At 38.6% G+C, this 21,527-nt stretch overlaps 1 long non-coding RNA gene across 2 annotated transcripts in view; it reads right to left on the reverse strand.

Annotated features, from left to right (window-relative positions):
* LOC141568291 (uncharacterized) overlaps nt 1-21,527 on the reverse strand; it is a 156,155-nt gene that overhangs the window by 6,499 nt on the left and 128,129 nt on the right. The gene's annotated exons all lie outside the window — the stretch shown is intronic.

Raw genomic sequence — 21,527 nt, forward strand, 5'->3', positions numbered from 1 at the left:
GGTCCTAGCACCCCAGCTCACTCATCGCTCTGGTAGAATTATTCTGAGATGCACGTTCCCAGTGACGGCTAGAGCTCTCCAGGGGGATTAAGACCAAGTTGCCCACCATGGGAATTTGTGTGATAACACACCCTTCATTGGCCCCCTTCCCCTCCCTATCCTCTCACTTTTCCCCACCCCTTCTGGTCTTTATTGAGGTCACCTCCCAAATGCTTACACAGAATTCCTTGTCTCAAGGTTTTCTGTGTAAGCATTTGGGAGGTGACCTCAATAAAGGACCCATGCTCAGGCAACATCTATGTTATTAGTTATGATTCTGAGTCCCTTAGCAAAAATTTTAAAAGTGTGCTCCCTTATCTTCTATTTACTACAAAATAAACATTTCCCCAGCAAGGAGGATTTGCCTCCAGTGTCTTATGCAATTGAGAAGCATTTAAAGTGGTATTCATACAATACTTGATACTTTCAATAAAATTTCCAGATGCCAGAAAAAAGTATAGATGAAAAAGAATGACTAGATAACATATATGACTTAACCTTAAAGCAAGCATGTGGGGACAAGGGAGAAGGGCTGATTTAAGAGATCCACCATAAAACCTTGCAAGTATCCAGGGAATTTAGATTTGGGGCCTGACTCATACCTGGGAAATAGCTATGTCAGGGTTCTACCAGACAAATAGAACCAGTAGTATAGATGGGTGATAGATACATAAATATAACAGATAGATAAAGACATTGATTGCAAGGAGTCGACTTACATGACTGTGGGGGCTGGTAGGCAGCCCATCAGGAAGGGCAGGCTGGAAACTGTTGGACAAGAGCTGTCCCTGCAGGTCACAAGTGGAATTTCTTTTTCTTCAGGGAAACCTTAGTTCTGTTCTTAAGGCCTTTCAACTGATGGGCTCAGACCCACCCAGATTATCAAGTCTCCTTTACATAAAGTCAACAACTGTAGATGTTAATTCCATGTACATTAGTTCCTTTGCAGCAACACCTACAGTTAGTGTCTGATTGAGTAGCCTGGTTCTGTAACCTAGTGCAATGAGACGCAAAACTGACCACTGCTGGAAGTGTACCCCTGAGTAAAAATCAATGGAGGCACCACTCACACCAGGAGAGTGCTGGGCAGGAACTCCAAAAATATCCACAAAAGGCCCATTTGACAAAAAGAGTTCACTTGAGAATCTGCCTTACCAGAGGGCACCAACTCCAGATTACAACTCTGTCAGCCATATACATGAAATTCCTTTCCTTTAAACCCCTCCCTCACTTTCCACCCATGGAAGGCCCTTTAATGGTAGCTAGTACATGGGGGAAGGAGCCTGGAGGAATAAGTGAAATAACTAACCAGGCCCATCTTTCCCTGAGTCAGGCTTGAGCTGGGGTTGCTTATACGTTTTATAATATGGAGCCAGGAAATTTGCTCTTAGAACTAAATTTTGTTTGTTTTATGAAGTGTTTTTTGTTTTTTGTCTGTTTGCATTTTTAAATTTTGACTTAATCTCAGATTTACAGAAAAGTTGCAAGAATCTTGCAAAGAAGTCCTGTACACTCTTTACATAGATTACCTAACCATTTTCCACATCATTTTATCTCTTTCTCTCTTTACATATACATACATGTATGTGCAATTCTTTTCTGAACAATTTGAGTGTCAGGTGAAGACATGATATCCTTACCCCTAAATACTTCAGTATGTACTCCCATAAAACTAGAACATTATTTTACATAACTATACTACAATTGTCAACACTAGGAAATTAATATTTGAATTAACTACATATTTAATCTGCACACCTTATTCAGGTTTTGCTATTTATCCCAATAGAAAATCCCAGATCATGAGCTGCATTCAATTGTCACATCTCTTTGTTCTTTTAGTTTGGAAGAGTTCCTCAATATTTCTTCATGTTGTTTTGTTGTTTTTTAAATTACATTGGTATATTAGAATGCAGGCCAGTTATTTTGTAAAGTGAACCTCAATTTTGATTTGTCTTAAATTTCCTCAAGAATAGATTCAGATGATGGATGTTAGGCAGGGATACCACAGGCCCTTCTTAGTACATCATATCAAGAGGCACATGATATTGATGTAGGATGTAAACTTTGTGAACTTTAATCCCTTGGTGAAAGTGGTATCTGTACCACTTGGTTTCTCCACTGTAAAGTTATTATTTTTCCCTTTGTCCTTAAGTATCTTATGGATAGATCCTTTGAAACTGTAAATTTCCTACTAGTCTCATACTTTCACCCACTAATTTTAGCATTCATGGATGATTCCTGAAATAATTATGACAGTGATGGTTGCCATAAGACGATTTTCTAATTTCATTATTCTTTCTACAGGTCTTAGTTGACTTTTTACCATTGGGTAGAGCTTTCTCTGCTTCCCTATTAATTTATGTATTTAAATCTGTATAGGCTCATGTATTCCTTTATTATTTAATGGGTTATAATCCCTTGCTATCATTATTTATTTTGATGCTCAAATAATCCCTGATTTGGCGAGGGGCAACCCCCTGAAGCTGGTTTCTGAGAACATGATATTTTGTTTTCTAAAATAACTAGAGGACTCTTGAATGTGAGGGAAAATGCCTGCCCATGGTTTCATTCAGGAACAAAGAAAATGAGTCTGCAGCAGCACATTTTCAGAGGCTATAACTTTCTGTTGTCACCTTAGTAAGTACAACACTTACTAAAAGCCATTTTCGTATATAGTGGTGTTCTGTGTTCACCTTCACCATTTGCAAATGTAAATTGAGAGAAAGTGTTAATGTCAAGTCCTGTTAATTCTATTTCCTCATATTATGAAGTGGTTATATTCATTTAAATGGCTCTACAACGTTGTGAATGGGAATTGTGTGAGGGGACATTCAAGTGTCTAAGTTTATTTTGAGTTTAACACTAAACCCGAATAGAGGAAAGTCAAAGTTTTTGGTGTCCTATAAGGCCATCATTTGCTTTTCAGAGTGGTCCATGGACCAATAGCATCAACATCACCTGGGAGCTTGGTCCTTCCCCCCAAAGAAATTATACTCCAGAATTCTACATAAGCATAAAAAAGATTTTGTAAAGAGAATTTTCCTGACATAAAAAGACAGTCTGTCAAAGTTACATTAAAAAACACCATTATAAATAGTATGTATACAGTCATCTCAGATTTGTAAATATGAAACACACACATAAATAGTATTTTTTTCTGGGCTTTAGAATTATGAATTGAGTTTTATTGTTATTTTTGGTTTAACTGTGTCTTCTATTTTGCTTTTTTACAATGAACATGAATTACTTTGCAATAAACAAAATTATTTTTTTGGAACAAAATACCAGTTGACCCAGAAGTCCAGAATAGCAAAGTGATTTATTAGTATTTGCCTCTTTTATTCCTTTATGTATCTTGACTTTGTTAAGAGTCTCTCAGAAGTAGACATTGAGCCAAGAATTTAGGAGAAAGTGATTTAAGGAAATGCTCCTAGGGGAGAACAGTGAGGGGTGAGTGGGGTGAAGTAGGACAGGAAAGTGAAAGAAACCAAAGGTGAGCTTTCCTAGAAGACCCATCTTTAACCTAACCCGTGGGGAGCTATACAGAGAGCACAGGCAAACGTGCTGATCTTCTGAATTCCTGTATCAGTTAATAGCTACAGGCCAGAGGGGGTACTGGTGAGGCTATGCCAGTGCTCAAGGGCAATTCAGTGAACTGAATTGGCGAGTCATGGTGGGAACTGTTGGCTTGAAAGCATACAGAAGCTACAGGTGGATGCTTAGTATGAGAAAAGGGACACCAACGGGGTATGCTACAGAAATGTATATATAGGAGATTAGTTTTAGACAGAAATGCTCTCTGCTATACATATTCTTATCATTTTTTTTTTTTTTTTAAGATTTTATTGGGGAAGGGGAACAGGACTTTATTGGGGAACAGTGTGTGTTTCCAGGACTTTTTAATTGGGGAACAGTAGTGTGTTTTTCCCAGGACTCATCAGCTCCATCCATGTCAAGTTGTTGTCCTTTCAACTTAGTCGTGGAGGGCACAATTCAGCTCCAGGTCCCGTCACCATTGTTAGTTGCAGGGGGCGCAGCCCACCATCCCTTGCGGGAGTCGAACCAGCAGCCTTGTGGTTGATAGCATGCACTCCAACCAACTGAGCCATTTGGCCACCCGAGAGCTCAGCGACAGCTCATTGACTTCATTCTAGTTGTGGAGGGCGCAGCTCACTGGTCCATGCGGGAATCAAACTAGCAGCCCTGTTGCCCAGAGCTCTCGCTCTAACCAACTGAGCCACCTGTCCATCCCTATATATTCTGATCTTTAAATGAACATTTTGGTGAATTGGTTAAGAGTGTGGTTTTGGTAGTCAGCAGATCTGGATTCAAATCTTCACTCTGCTGTTTACTAGCAGTATGTCTATGGATCAGCTAAAAATTGTCTCTCAGGCTCAATTTCATCATCTATAAAGTGGATAATAATATGCCCCTCAATAAACTATTGTGAGACTCAAATGGGGTAACATCTGTAAAATTTCTAATTTTGTGCCTACAAGGTCTGACAATTAAGTTCGTGAACTTGTTGCAACTATGTTGCTAACCTTTTTTGATATCAGAGGGATTATTCATTATAAATTTGTACCAACTGGACAAACGGTTAACCAAGTTTACTATTTGGAAGTGCTGAAAAGGCTGTGTGAAAAGTTAGATGGCATGAACTTTTCACCAGTAATTCATGGCTCTTGCATCAAGGCAAAGCACTAGTCACATGGCACTGTCTGTGAGGGAGTATTTAATCAGTAAACAAATAACTATAATGGAACACCCTTCCTACTCACCTGATCTGGCCCTCAATGACTTCTTTCTTTACCTGAAGATAAAGGAAATACTGAAAGGAAGACATTTTGGTGACATTCGGGACATCAAGGGCAATAGGACGACAGCTCTGATGGTCATTCCAGAAAAAGAATTCCAAAATTGCTTTGAAGGGTGGACTAGGCACTAGTGTTGGTGCATAGCTTCCCAAGGGGAGTACTTCGAAGGTGACCATAGTGATACTCAGCAATGAGGTATGTAGCACTTTTTCTAGGATGAGTTTGTGAACACAATTGTCAGACCTCGTATACATAGTCAGTGCTCAATAAGTGATTTGTTTTTAACCTTTTTTCTGTCTCAAGCTGCAAGGTAAATCAAAAGAAGGCACAGGAATGAAGATCCAGACCTAGACAATCAGAAGAATAGAGTTTTTGTTTAAGCAGATTCACTTTCAGGCTGTCAATGATTTAAACATGTAAACATTTTCTTTATCTAGTTTCTATAATCAGAGAAAGAAGAACAGTACTCATTTGTCATGAAAATAGTTACTAATTCCAGTCATAATACTTCTAGTGGATAGTTGACTGAATTTTTGTTTTTCTAGAGCTGAACCAATTTCTTTTAGAGTCTAATAGTTAGGTAATTAAAACAGTCTTAGGTTGAGCTCCCATGAAATAGGTCCCAAGAAAAGGACTCTGTGTAAGTGCTTTATTGAAGGTGTGCTCCCAAGGGAAGCTTTTAAAGGTAGGAAGGTGCAGGATAAAACAGAGAGAGGACCTAAAGAAGAGAAAGTTAGCCTCGGCCTGATTCCTTGGGAAGCTATGGAGAATGAAACGTGCCACTGAGATTGCCCTGCCCAGAAAGAAGGAGCTGGCTGTTACATCCTCCATCAGTCAGTCATTGGTCAGCGCCTTGTGGAGACAGAATCCATAGAGGCTAGGTGGCTCCAATCAGCCAAAGGCAATCCTGAAAAGTGGGTAACTCTGAGCCTAAAGCAACCACCAACTACAGCGGCTGAGCAATGGGGGATGCCAGTGGTAAAGGGAATCTAGGTGAAGTACCAATAGCATCGGCTACAAATGACATGCTGTTGTCTGCAAGGTTTGGGTGTAAAGTTTTAAACAGTGCCTTCTTGAGAATCATTTTATATAACAAGCTTTCTCTTAAAAAAATACATATAACTTTTACAGACTTCCAAACTTGTCTTAATCATTCTTAAGAATAAAGAATGAGCAAGAACAGCAATGAGAACCAATTCAGCGCTACTTAAAAGGAGAAAGCAATTTCACAAATCCCACCAGCAGTTTCTGTTTCTTCAAACTTGGGTTGAGCATTATCAATCATTGAAAATTATAAACATAAGAGACAGAAAGATGCATTTAACCCCATGCCCAGGATAAGATGTCTAATTGGTGCAAATGAATCAGTCCCAGTGTAGTTAGTTTAGCAGTTTTTACTGCGTTCACAATTTAGCAAATTCACTATGTGGTCATGAAGGAGCCCAAGAGAACCACTCAGCCTGTAGTTTGTTTTTAAAGAGGGTGGTGTGAAAAGAGAGAAAGAGAATTCAGATGCCTTCTACCTGGGCATATATTTGAAGTAAACAGTCCTCTGACCTGTGTTATTATTTTCTACATATCTGTATAAGGCATGTATTTTTTCCCCTGCATTATGTTTCTTTAAGAGTGGATCTTGAGGGAAATTTACAAATGAAGGTAGATTGGGGCATTGGTGCAGATCAAATAAGCTCACGTTAACATGCTTAAATCCTTAGGTAATTGTTACTACATCATGAATTTTACCTGGGCAATAAGGGAGAACTGAATAGTCTGTTAACCTTCTGAAACTCATGGAGATTTTTTTTTTAATTCTAGATAAATAGTTAAGTATTGTGTGATGTGTGTGTGCACATTTTATTCAGGATTAATAATGATGGTCTTTCCCCTTTATCTTCAGTAAATAAGTCTTTGAAAAAGAACTAACACACAATAGATTATTTGATTTCCATAGATGTAGTGACTTTTTTTATAAGATGACTTGAAATATCCACATATTTCTCTAAATTTATTATGAGATTATTAGATTCTTTTGTTATCGGGACATGCAGGGTCCAGTGTGATCCTCCCCTTCTAAAGAAATCGAAAGTGAGAGAAATAAGTATTCCCTCATAAAAGTTAAATAATGAAGTCAACACAGACAATGAAATGCACAATAGACAAAGTATTGCTGATAAGTCTGAATGGATCTCAAGCTAAAGCAACATGTTGCATAAAGAAAGTGTCAGCCACCAGAATTGGTCAGCAACAGAATCATCATTAAAAGAGAGCAGCCAAGCCTACTGTGTGTCTCGAGATTCAGCCCCTGTTAGGAACCGCTTGTCTATACAACAGATGCATTTTGGTTATAGATCTAGACTTTTCAAGCTAGTACCAGTAGAATTTTGAATCAATCAGCAACACTTGTTCTGTGCATAACTTGGTTTCATTCATTCATTCAGTGTATATTTATTGAGCACTTATAGAAACAGTCCTGGGATGTTTCCTCGCACTTCCCCTGCGGTGCGTCACAGGAGAGTGATCCATCCAGATTGTCTCTCCTGGTTTTCTGCATCATCTGGCTTCCCGCTGGATTCAGACAATGGTAGACACTGGTAAGAGACAGGAGAGGACAAGGCACAGTAGTTCTCCCTTTCCTTCTTTGCCTTGGGCAGCATCCCAGGCAATACCTGTCTGTTCCCGCCATGGCTCCAGTTTCCACCTGAACATCCTGCCATGGTTCCAGCTTCTGCCAGGTGACCTTGGCCCCTGGACTCTGGTACCACCACCTCTTCCCTCTGTTCGCCCAGTCTAGGGAGAGTACCAGTTTCCTTTCGTTGTTAATATCTGGGCTGACTCACTGTGCCCTGGTTGGTTCTTCAGTCTCTTCTATCACCTATGCTACCAAATCCTTGCATTAACTTCTCTTCTGTAAGAACTCAGAGTCGTTTCTGTTTCCCTGGTTGGCTGGAGTCTGATTTACCATATATCAGGCACAATGGCATGTCAGGAGAAAAGGAAATGCAAAACCAATCACGGCCCCTGCCCTCATGGAGCTTATAGTTTGGTAGGAGGGATATATTTCAATAGTATAATCATAAAATACATATGTGACAATTATACGAGGTTGGGTAATTGAAGATTATCACAAGACTCACAAGATTGCACAGGATGTATTCATGTAAGGTTTTAATACAGGTATATGATATAATACGGCAGGACCAAGAGCCTATAGGCTGTCATATTTGGGTCTAAGACTTCTAGGACCCCAGGGTCCTTTCTTAGTTACTCAGGACAAGAAACACTTAATATTCAGATTATGTCTGATCAAGGTAACTGTGAGCCCAGGCATACATCTATTGAGGGGTCTTTTATACCTACTGGCTCTATAAAAAGCAAGGCTAGATAACTTGTTAAACCAGGTGTAAACTATCAATCTCTAAAAAGTATGGACAAGCTAATACAGGTTGCCTTCAGGGTAAGTTTGAACTTTAAAAAGTACATTATGATAAAGAAGTTGTGGTATATATACACAATGGAATACTATTCGGCAGTAAGAAAAGATGATATAGGAACATTTGTGACAACATGGATGGATCTTGAGAGAGTAATGCTGAGCGAAACAAGTCAGACACAAAAAGCAGAGAACCATGTGATTTCACTGATATGTGGTATATAAACCAAAAACAACAAAAGAACAAGACAAACAAATGAGAAACAGAAACTCATAGACACAGACAATAGTTTAGTGGTTGCCAGAGGGTAAGGGGGGCGGGGGGTGGGGGGTGGGAGATGAGGGTAAGGGGGATCGAATATATGGTGATGGAAGAACTGACTCTGGGTGATGAACACACAATGGGATTTATAGATGATGTAATACAGAATTGTACACCTGAAATCTATGTAATTTTACTAACAATTGTCACCCCAATAAATTTAATAAAAAAAAAAAAGTACATTTTAAAGTCCAAGCTAATACATTTCATCCTTATCTTGAACAGACTTCTAGGCATTTGAGGATATAAGCATAGTGGTATAGCTGCAAGGTAACCCTGTCCTAACACAACATGTAAACATATAGTATATGCTACAGAATCAGAGAAATTAACACTAACGAAATGGCATTTTAGCTGAGATCTGAAATAGTAAGGAATTAAATTTCCCGCAAGAAATAAAACAAAGGTAGCGTGATGAGAACACAAATAGAAATTGGGTTGAGGAAGAGGCCAAACCCACATCCATTGAGAACCCCACCAGTGATTTTACTAGACCAACTGGGGAAGGGTACTTCTTTTCATTTGGGATTCCTGCAGGATGTAAGCCTGGAGCTGCTGGTGGATATCTTTGCTACATTATGGCGCCTTCTAGCTGAGGTTGGAGCTCACACAAATGAAAAGAGAACTGAGAAAACAAGAGAGCTGGAGAGTGACAGTGCCAGCAATCACGGGAGAGGAGGATGGGGGGTGGTGAAGGGGGAGAGACAGAGAGAGAGAGAGAGAGAGAGAGAGAGACTCTTTCAAGTATTAGATCTAGTCTTGCTCAGTCCACCCCTTGAAATTCTAAGCTTTATAAACATTGCAGTCCCTTTTTATCAAATTGACTTGTGTTGAGAATCCTAATACAAAAAGGTCTGCTTTTCAAAGGATATTGAGAAGCACCAGGGACTCTGGTATTACTAAAATCAAGGAAATTCCTAGGGTGAGGGAGGAATAGGAATCAAATGGAAATCAATCACTTCCCAAAATGCATATGGTAGCTTTAGAAATTCCTCCAGGGATTTTCCTGCCATGTTGAAAAGATAACATAATCTAAACTTAAATTATTTTAAAGTTAGTCGTTATACACAACTGAAAATTATGTACAAGGTCTGCCACTTAAGTTCACGAACTCATCCCAGAAAAAGTGCTACATACCTCATTGCTGAATATCACTATGGTCACTTTTGAAGTACTCCCCCGCCTTGGGAAGCTATGCACCGATGCCAGTGCCTTGTCCACCCTTCAAAGCAATTTTGGAACTCTTTTTCTGGAATGGCCGTCAGAGCTGTTTTCATATTACTCTTGATTTCCTGAATGTCATCAAAATTTCTTTCTTTCAATACTTCCTTTGTCTTTAGGTAACAAAAGTAGCCAGCAGGGATCAGATCAGGTGAGTAGGGAGGGTGCTCCAATACAGTTATTTGTTTACTGGTGAAGAACTCCCTCACAGACAGTGCTGTGTGAGCTGGTGCATTGTCGTGATGCAAGAGCCATGAATTGTTGGCGAAAAGTTCAGGTTGTCTCTCTTTTTCACACAGTCTTTTCAGCACTTCCAAATAGTAAACTTGGTTAACTATTTGTCCAGTTGGTACAAATTCATAATGAATAATCCCTCTGATGTTAAAAAAGGTTAGCAACATCATTGCAACAAGTTCTCAAACTTAATTGTCACACCTCATAAAAACTTTCTCAGTGCCTTGTCACATGAAGAGAAAAGTTTGCTTGTGCACTAATTTATCCCCGATGGTTAAACTCCTGACTTTCTGCATCTACTCTTTAGAGTGTTTCCTTGTTTCTTTCTACTGGACTATATTAGCTTTCTGTTTTGCCACTCATAGCATAGCTATTTGTATGAGGCAAGTCTTCTAAATGGCTGCTTCTAATCAGTGTCCACTGGTAGAGGGGCTCCCTTATCCCCCTGCTCTCTTAATTGAGTCTCAACTCCACCCCAGGCCCTGTATACATAAACATGATCAATTATGCTGAAAAAGTGAAGTGATTGCAAATAAGCAAGGAACAAGTAGTCTCAAAAATTTTTTGCAAATGACTTTGCAAGGGTTTTACTTTTTTGAGGGTGAAGTGGCAGGTGGAACTGGCAGAAAAAAAACTGTATTTCTAGACCACACATTAGCAGATAAATGTGTTCTGCAGCATTAAAATGAACCCTGTGGTGCTAATTTCTAAATGTGCCATGTGTTTTGTGATGCAAATGAAGCATGTCCCCTTACATTTTCCTCTGGGTCACAGACCCACAGAATTGTAGCACAAACTGGCTGACAGCAAAACTCTTTCCATTGCTTCATAAAGCCCTTGGCTTTTCTTCAGTTGATATGCGTCAGTAGGAATGCACAAAAAACAAGAACAGATGATATTATCTAAGCCATTTGGTAAGAAATGTCTAACAAAAAATATAAAATGTATTTATCGATTCAAATGCACTCATTGGTTTGGTGGTTTTCTATATCCTTTCTACTCACAGAAATCACCTTGAAGAGAGCAAACTGTTCTTAAATCTTTTATACCTCATTCTAAAAGTCAGTAATTCAAAAAAAATAATAATCTTTTTCAAGCTTTTGGCAAATTTTAAAAAATAAATAAATAAATAAATAACCATAATAGAGAGGAGAAATGTTTTCATATTTGTCTAACTTTTCTGGTTGTTTTTGGTTTTCCCATCTTTATTTTCTCACCTCTAGCATTGGGATTGTTGGCAAAGAAAGAAAAGAAACATAAATTGAAATTTGGGGAGCTCAAGTGAAATCCTCACTCAAAGACTGAAAGTCATTTATTTATTCATTCAATAAATATTAAGAATTTACTACTTTCCTGTCAGCACCCTAGGCACTTGGTGGAGAGAGCTGAACAAAGCAGTCACTGCTCCCTTGGCTCTTGCCACCATAATGTGGAGACAGTAATTAAATAAACACAAAATATCATTATAAATTGTGATGACTGTTATAATGGAACAGTACTGGGTGAGTTTTAGGTGGGGCAGCAGGGAGGGCCTCCCTAAAGAAATATCTCATCTAATGATTGTGTAGAAAGCAGTTGGCTTGAGGAGAGGGAGGAAGAAGCAATCTATACACAAAAAAGCAGCACCTGCACAGGCTCTAAAGTGGAAAAGAGTCTGGCTTGATGAAGAGCAGGAAAAACACCAGAATGGCTTCAACAAAAATGACAGTGAACTCTTTCCGGTTGGTGGTGGGCTGGTTGAAGATGGAATCCACCGTGGAAGGAAGGCCTGAGTCTTCGGCATCTTGTGTGCTGGCCCAGAAGTGGCACCGTGAAAGCCTTTATAACATCTGCTGCAGACCCCCTAAAAATCAACTGGGCTTGGATTTGGACATTCTCAGTAGGAATGGTTAAAGGCTGATGGGATCATAAAGAGATAATGTTAGGTTTATAGCTTCTGCAGTTCAACTTCATTCCCAGATAGAAGCTGGATTCATCTGATAGCAGAGAAATGAAATTTCAGGAGACTGAAACTAGATCTGAGGTTCTTTCTAGAAACTTCTTTCCCAACCTTGGAACTCTTAGGTGCTGTAAGTCCTGGATATACAATAGATGATGACAACATTTTTCTTTTATGTATGAAAGTAGTTGATTCTTCAAATTAAAAACTGACGCTCAATTTTCTCACAAGAAATTATTTATAGAATCAACTTGCAAAAATGTAAGAGGAAGCAAAGGAAAGAGTAAAATATTTTATCATTCTTAGATTCCACATTGTAAACTCAATGAAAGCAGGACAACTTCCTTATCCTTAATGCCTGGCCCAGAATAGATAATCAAAAAATATTTGAAGTGAATCAAAATCTCCACTGATTTTTATTTTTTTAAATCCCTGGAAAATGGCAACCATTTTAATGGGATTTCAGCAAGATATTTACATGGAATAACTAGGACTTAAATTTTGACTCTGATGTAAAATGTATTTATAGGTACATTAAACTATCTGAGTACCCATGAATCTACTTAAAACTCTTAATATCTGTTATGATGCTTGATCCTTTAAGAGGCAATAAAAAATGACTACGTAAAACAAAATGAAACAAAAAAAAAAACACAATAAAAAAAACACATGACAGTGAAGGGGAGAGAGTTGAGGATGAGGTTGAAAGGGAGGTTAGAGCCAGATTTTGAGGACCTTGTTTATAGGGTGAAATGCTCAGCCTCTCTGACTCCATCTTGTTCAAACCAGCTTTGTTCCCATGGCCTTCACCCTAATAGCTTCTGCTGAGTCTTGCACATAGACATGCCAATCATTAAAGTAACTCTGCTTGTGGTTTGAGTTTTATACAAACAGCCCCTTCTCATCTCCCCTCTCTTGACAAAAAAGAAGCCTGCACTCTGTACTTTGGTAAGATGGATTTGAGGTACTACCAGGGCTCCAATCTTCTCGGTTGGCAACTTTTCGATCAATAAACTTTTCATTACTCCAAACTCTGTCATTTTGAGTTTTGGCCTTTTAAAGCATCAGGCATTTGGACTTAGGACCAGTAACACTTGCAGGGAAAAATAAGGAGTGTGAATCTCTAAGTTCAACATAATGGCATTGAAATTCTCTTTATTAAAAGATCATTCTGGTTGCTTTGTGGAAAAGGCTGAAATGAGGGCAAAGTTAGAAGTGAAGTTATCATTTAGCAGATTATAATATTCTGGGTGAGAAATGATTGTGGTGTAGCTTAGAGTGTTGGCTGTTGTGTTAATCACCAACTTAGCCCCAATGAGTCTCTCCTCCTGGTTTTTATATCCTGTTGTAAGTCCCTTGAACATTAAATAGGGCAGATCTGTGTAACCAATAAGATCATACAAAAATGATAGCGTGTGACTTCCAAATGTAAGCCAAAAGAGAGAGCAGTCTCTTCTTTGCTCTCTCATGGATCACTCACATTGGGGGTTATCCAGCTGCCACATGGTAGGACACTCAAGCAGCTTACTAGAGAGTTCCTTGTGGGGAGGAACTAAAAGTTCCCCCCAGCAACCAGCACAAACTCCCCAGCCATGTGAATGAGCCACGTTGCAAGTCAGTCTTGCTCCAATCAAGGTTTCAGATGACTGCAGCCTCGGCCCACATCTCATGCAGCCTTATGAGAGACCCCTGGTCAGAATCATCCAGCTAAGCCACTCCTATATTCTTGACCCCCAGAAAATGTATGATATATAAAACATTCATTGCTGTTTTAAGGCTCTAATTTTTAGAAAAATATATGATGCAACAAGAGATGACTAATTTTGTTGTAGAGGCATAGAGAAGAGGGTGGATTTGAAGTATATTTGCAGATAGACTAGATGAAATATAATGAAGGCCTACATATGTGGGTGAGGTTTGAGGAGGAAAGCATGAGAACACCTCCCAAAGTTCTGGCTTATGCATTATATAGTGACAGTGAGGAAGCCATCAAAAGGAACACATCTGAGGTGCAAAGTCTGGTTTTGGAAATGTTTAATTAAAGATGCCTACAAAACATCAAAGTGGATAAACAAACCCAAAAAAGAAATCTGGGCTACCCATATAAATTTGGGAGCTTTTGGCTTAATCACGGTATTTAGAGACATAGGAATAAATTATATCAACTAGACCAAAATGATGCTTCTGCCTCAAGAGCTGACATCTGAAGATTTTCATAGTGTAGAAAACTACAAGAGAAGCTGGCACATGAGAATGAGAAAAACAAAATGGTTAGAGGAGTTGGAAGAAAAGAGGAAAACAGGAGAATGTGGAGATATGGAGGCCAAGATAATAGTTTCCCAAGAAGGAGGAAGAAGCCAATATCAAAAGTTGCTGAGAAGTTCAGTACAATATTGACTGAGAAGGGACTATTGCAGTCATTCCTGACCTTGCCTGCATTTTGGAATCAACTGGAGAACATTAAAAAAATTATAGATGCCTGTCCTCCACCCATAAAGAGTCTGATTTTGGGTTTGGGAATGGACTGGATGTCAGGATTTTAAAAGCTTTCCAGGGCATTCTTATGCACAAAATTGAGAACCAGTGATTTAATGGATTTGGCAATGTGGCAGTACTTGTGAGCCTTGGCAAAATTGTGGGTCAGAAGCCAAATTTGGTAGGTTAAGGGATCAGATCTATTATAATTGATCCTTCTTTGTTCTTTTTGAAAGAGCAATGTGCTATCCCTCTCATGTTCCTAGTCTAATAAATTTAACTTCTTGGTAATAACTATTTCCTAGGTCTGTGGGTCTCAAGTAAGGCTACTATTAGAAACCTCTGAGGAGCTTTGTAAAATATTCCTGGCCTGTCCCTATTCCAGGTCAATTAAATTACAACCTAAGGGTGGGAAACGGCAAGGGTTTTTGTTTTTCAAAGCACCCGAGGGTATTAATGTGCAGCCAGCATGGTGACCGCTTTCTCGGTGTTATGTAGAAGTAATGCGAATTTGCTGTTTACTTGGGCTGAAATTTCTAGAGAAACAGAGATTCTTTAGAACTTACGAGCAAGTGCTGAAGGTCACAAGATGTCAAATGCTGAAAGGGCAATGACAGAAAGGAGCTTTCACTGGCTGAACGCTCAATAGAAGTGCAAAATTTGTAGGTCACTCAAGATTTTACTGAAAATATATTACGTTCCAATACCTACTTATGAGAAATAAAAAAGCTCTTGAGGCTACAGCCTGACATTGGAGGAAAAGTATGATGTTTGACCCCTAAGAGAAAAGTTGTTTTTTTGTTTGTTTTTGTTTTTTACCAATGCATTGCACAACTTCAAGAGGCACCATTAAAATAGAATATGATGTGAAGTGTCCCCTGGAGTTTCGTGATGCAACAGCCTTGTGTATAATTCACCCTAATGAAAAATGCACACCATTGAGGCGGACTGGATAGATAGTGGTACCTCTTCTTGAGGGTGATTTGGCTTTATATTGCTAACATCTTCCAAGTGATTGCAAATCACGTTGCTCTTTATCTGTAACAAATTACCCAAGAACTCTAAGAGCCATAACAATTTTATAAGGAACTCAGCTCTGGTAACAGAAAGTCAATATTTTTAGTCTCTAGCTTTAGAGGTAAGCAGCTGGAAGTACAGCCAATGGATTTCAGGGCAAAGACCAAGCGATACAGGCTAATCTCTGTTCAATCTCTAATATTCCTATGACTTTTTAGGTGATATAGAATTGGTAAGCTCAGAATTTCTTAGAAAAATATTGTTAAACTCATGCTTAGTTCTTTAACAGCATCTTAGCTCTTTCACTTACTGTTTGACTTGACTAGCTGACCTCTCTCAGATTCTGTTTCCCCGTGTGTAAAATAGGGACATGCACCACTGTAGTAGTTAGTGATTAGTACTATTCACCAAATATTTCCTGTTCCTGCCACTCCTAGGCACACTGCAGGATTGCTTTCCCTGCTCCGCCCCCTTGTGGCTTGGTGGTGCCAGATGACTAGTTCTGAATAATGAGTTGTGGGCTGAAGTGATGTTTGCCATTTCCAGGCTAGAGCTTTGAGTTGTAGGTGTGATACTTCAAGCTCTCCTTCCCTCTGCTGCTGGCTGCAACTGTCAGCCTGGAAGATACGGAACAGGGTCCAGAGCTGCCTGTCAATAGACATGGTGGGTTCTAAGCAATTGAAATTACAGGTTTACTACCCTGAGTAATAGACTTACTTCAAAGGTTTGTGGTGAGGATTCAATGGGATAATATATGCTAGGCAATTACTCTATTATCTGTCACATTATAAAGCTACATATATATACTTCATATATATATATATATATATATATATATATATATATATATATATATATGTCTTTCAGGTAAGCATTATTGGACTTCTGTGTTCAAGTATTAGCATTTGTATAGCTTTCAGGATTTAATTTTCAGGCCTAGGATTGAGTGATACAGTTACCTTTAGGAGTATCTATTATGACATTTACTTATACTTGAAAATTATTTATCATCAAGTTTGTAAATCATATTTTCAGATTGTAATCATTGATAATATACAAGAACCTCTAAGAACTTAACATTACTTTGCTCACAAAAGTAAACTCATAATGGCTAAAATATATCTAATCTCCTTTTCAATAAAAACCCATAAAAATGGATTTACTCAGCTCTTGCCAAATGCAATTCAGAGAAATCTTAACTGTTTGATCAATATTTAAGCAGTGTTTAGTTTTAACCTATAATAAATGTAAAGCATATGAGTTTAAAGAAGAAAATCAAATAATATTCTAAAATAATATTGGCTTCTTCCTTTTTCTCGGTGCCATTTTTTCAAATATTTGTGCTCTACCTATAAATATGCACCTGTATAAATTATGACTAAACCTATTTTTACTGCTTCATGGTAAATCTTTTGCTGAATATGTAGAATCTTAATCTCCGGTATATTATGTACTAAAGGATAATAGATTTGGTAACAGAAATAGATAGTTACATTCCATTAAAAACCAACTCTATAATTCACTATTGGACTCCCAGCCCAATGACACACTTAACTTCCAAAAGGTCTAAAATGAAGTTTCCAGTTTTATAATTTCCAGAGTCATACTTTTCTTCATTTTAAAAGATAGATTCTATACTTATATTGTATTCTATAGGCTCTCAAAATAATAGCTAAATGACTTGACATTTAAGTATGATTTGATTAAGTTCAGGAATCTCTTGATGGGGGTAGTTTGATTGACTTATCAAATTACTAATAATTATGTAATTTATTTAATTTTTATGTTTATTTGAAATACATTTTTTTTCTTATAAGAGGAATACATTAACATACAAAAAAAAAGGCAAATTGAAAGGAAGAAGGAAAAAAATCACCTATTATTTCAACCCTAGAGAAAACCACTGTTAACCTCTGAGGACTTTACCCCAGTCCTTTGCTCTGCACACATTTGCCATAAAAGTAAATACAAAATAATATGTACTGTTTTTTTACCTTTGTTTCTGATTATAAATGTAACCTATATGCCTCCTTATAGAGAATTTTGAAAATATCAAAATTTTTAAGACAAAAACATAACCCAGGCGAAAACCACCAGAGATCACCATATTCATATTTTAGTGTTTCAACTAAAAACAACCATTACTTAGCTACTTCAGAGTTCATGCAAAAGGTGTGTTCTGTAGCATATTCCTCAGCAGCATGATTATGTTTTCTATGTATGTACCAAATATTTATTCACTTCTGAGTTGAAGCACCTGCATTCATTATGCATCTGCAATATTAAGTTAGGAATACTTCTCTGTGAGTCCCCCAATGATATAGGGGACTTTTGAGTGAGTGAGTGCCAGGATTGTGTATCGTGAGACTGAAAAATGGAAACATGTACCCAGAAGAGGCAGAGTTTTAAAAAGAGGATAGTTTAAAAAGAGGATTGAAAGCAAAGGGTCAGAGCTCCCGAGAAGGCGGTCCCGAATGGGGTGCCCCGTGACTGAGGCAAAAGCTCTTACTTCTATACCTTTTCTTGCCTGTTTGGGGAAGGGGAGCTGGAGCCTTCTAATGGAATTCATCTATCAGGTTTGTCCTGCTTGTCCTTGCTGAAGGGATTAACAAAGTAACCTATTCCTATCTACTAGATCTGTTCCTTTGTTCGGCCAAAAGGGATTTGAGATAATTTATTAACCTCAAGGCACGTTCTCGTATCTCTCTCCTGGAGTGAAGGAGACATTCCAGAACCTGGAGTTTCAGGATATGGCTGCTTTTTTGTTGTTGTTTATTCCACCAGAGACCTCTCTGTCTACCTAGTAATATGTTAACTAACCTGTTCTCAATATGAGGCAACTACCATGTGTTACATCCTGATGTTATAGATATGAAAGACCCAGCCTGTGGTCACCAAGAGCTCCAGATATGGGGAAGATGCAGACTAGAAAACAATTACAATATAGAGTTATAAATGCTAGCATTTGAGATAAGCTCATGATGCAATGGAGCTGGCTGGATGGAACATAAACGTGTCCTGCTCGGGGATAAAAGAGACATGGAAAACGAGCTTCCGAGGTTACGCAGTAGAGCCTCACTCCGAGGGATGGTTTCAGCCACGGACAGGGAGGAGAATCAGCAGGGAGCACACACTGTCTAGGAGCAAAGGGGATCCCACCCGACTGGAGGATAGAAAGATCAAGATAAGAGATGAGGTAGGAGAAGCTGGCACAGGCTTTGCATTCCACTTTAAGGAGTCTGTTTTATGCAGAGGGCAATGAGGCGGTTAAGCAACCATGTGGCCTAATCAGGTGCACCTTTAAGAAAGAGCACTCTGGCGGCAGGAGGGGAGGGATGGGAAACATGGCAAGACTGAGGCTGAGGGGGACGATAAGCTATGGCAGTCATGCAGATTAGGCATGGAGAGGACCTGAGACAAGGCAGTGGTAATAATGAATGCTAGGAATGTTGAGGACGTTTAGAATATTCCTTACTCTACACATGCCACTTAGGGATTGACGTAAGATGTTGATCATACCTGCCAAATTATGAATAAGACAATATCTCAAGGCTTGCCTAGATAATTTCCTTTCAGTCTTTTAATATGAGGTTAAACAAAGCAAATACAATTATATTTTGGATCTTACTCCAAAGGGATCACTATATAAGATACCTGGGTAAGAATTGGACACTGTAATCCAAGTCAGAAGACAGGGACCTCTGCTTTATCACATATGAAGAGCAGATAGCTCAGGTTGGTCCCCTCCAAGATCCTTCTAGGGCAAGGTGACCACTGCAGAAGAACTAGAAAAATATTCCTTTGGGTGACTTACCATGGCTAAAGGTTGAAAGGAAAATAAACCTGTTTTGAACACTATTATTACTAAAATAGTCATTCATAGCACATCTTTGAGACAGCTGCCCAACTGGTGCACATTTGCTGCATAAACAGGTATGTTGGGTAGAGGATGAGGACTTTATAAGTGCCAGGGGACATCGAGGTTCAATGTTAATTGTTTTCTTTTTACATTTGGATTGCTAATGTGGTTTATTTGCAGCATTCCCTTAATCAAGATGACTGACACAGAAAGCTATCCAAAGTATTTTAGCACAGCATTTAACAACTGTCCATAATTTTGCTCCTGAATACTTTTTTTCTTTAACAATTGGAACTTTTTATATATATAAATTATTGCTTAATTACGAAAGAGTACATGGTGTTTGTTTCACCTTAAAAGACATTTAAAAAAAAAATGTATTGGGGAATAATGTGTTTCTCCAGGGCCCATCAGCGTTGTCCTTCAATCTAGTTTTGGAGGGCGCAGCTCAGCTCCAAGTCCAGTCGCCCTTTTCAACCTAACCGGCAACCTTGTTGTTGAGGGCTCTGCTTCAACCAGCTGAGCCATCAGGCTGCCACTCCGGAAGCTCAGCTGCAGCTCATTGTCTTCAATCTAGTTGTAGAGGGCTCACTGGCCCATGTGGGAATTGAACCGGCAACCCTGTTGTTCAGAGCTCGCGCTCTAACCAACTGAGCCATCCGGCAGCCCAACAATTGGAATTTTCTGAAACTGGTTAAAATTGCCTCATGAGGGGACCATGAGTTTGATGTCATTATAAGTTATTTTTTAAAAGGCTGAAACACCACTGGAGGAGAGGTTTTATAGCTTTAGGTTTTTTTTTCTTCTTTTTCTGCTGTCGTTATATAAAGACATGCTGATGTATTACATTTTTTTCCCTGCTACCCAGCACCACATAGACAAATTCAACTAAGTTGATATAAGATTTCAGATACAAGTCAGAAAACCAGAACACCTAGAATTCCTTTAACACACATAGTTCAAGTTTGCATGTGCATATGGCTTGACTATGTTGGATGTTCTTATAAAGCAATGACTTAAGTCTTACACTCATTCAGCTTTATTGGAGAGCTGGCTTTCTGTTGCTAGATATGAAAAAACAGGTCATAAATAAATGGCTATTGAAAATTGTATCAAATTACAAACTGAGTACAGGTGTCTAGTTCCATTGTAAAGTCTTTGCAAGGAAAGAAAAGTTGATGAAAACCATAATAGCACAGAAAAACAATAAATATTTCCATCAAAGGCACAAAAATTGCCAAGAATCTCTGAGAGGTAGAAAACAATCATGTGTGGAGAAGATAACTCAAAACACATGTAGGAGAAAATGAGTCTTCCAATAGTCAGAAATATCAGAGAAACCCCAAGGAAGGGAGATGCCATTAATGGGAGAATGCGACGGAAGGTGACACTGTTATTGTGTGACGGCAAGTAATGCTGTTGCCATCCAGAGGATTTCCAAAAGTCTTTTAAAAAAATGAGATCTGAGCCCTCTTCATAATTCTTTAAAGTTTTTAGTATTCTCTTTAGTACTGCCTACTGAAGATGCTCAGATTGAAGCTATATGTCCCATGGGAATGTGTTACACTGAAAAGAAGAAATAAGTGATTCATGCCATTTTTGACAGCTACTCCACAGCAAGAAAAAAACATCTGTGACTTTGGCCTTTGGGGAAGACATCCTTCACAAACTCATCTAAGTCTTTTTCAATGCCCCACAAAGATCCTCAGAACATTAAGATCCTAAGACAAACTTCAGGACTAGTGTTTGAGGGATAAGGAATTACCCTTTGGCTGAGAGACAAGACAAAGTGGGGAAGTTTATAACCAGAAAGATTTGAGCAAGTCCAGTCCCAGGTATCTTAATTATCTTCACCATCTTTAGAGGGCATGGAGGTTTTCTGTGTCTCAATTGAGATATTCCTTTTCCTCAAGGAACTATAGTTTCCATGCAACTCTAAGGGGATTAGAGAAACATAGGATGGAAGATGGGAACTGTCAGAACAGTGATTGGTGAAAATGGGATTGGGAAATTTGAGTAATAGGTGGGCATGGAGAAACTGACTAGAGGAGAAAAGCATGAGTGTTAAAATGGTATCAATCGGAAGATTTCAAAGTTTTTCCTACAAGAGATAGCTAAAAACAATTTTATTCTGAATGAGAATGTGATTGCTAAAAATCACTCTTAAAACA

Source organism: Rhinolophus sinicus, linkage group LG13, assembly GCF_036562045.2.
Source record: "Rhinolophus sinicus isolate RSC01 linkage group LG13, ASM3656204v1, whole genome shotgun sequence".
Taxonomy (NCBI): domain Eukaryota; kingdom Metazoa; phylum Chordata; class Mammalia; order Chiroptera; family Rhinolophidae; genus Rhinolophus; species Rhinolophus sinicus.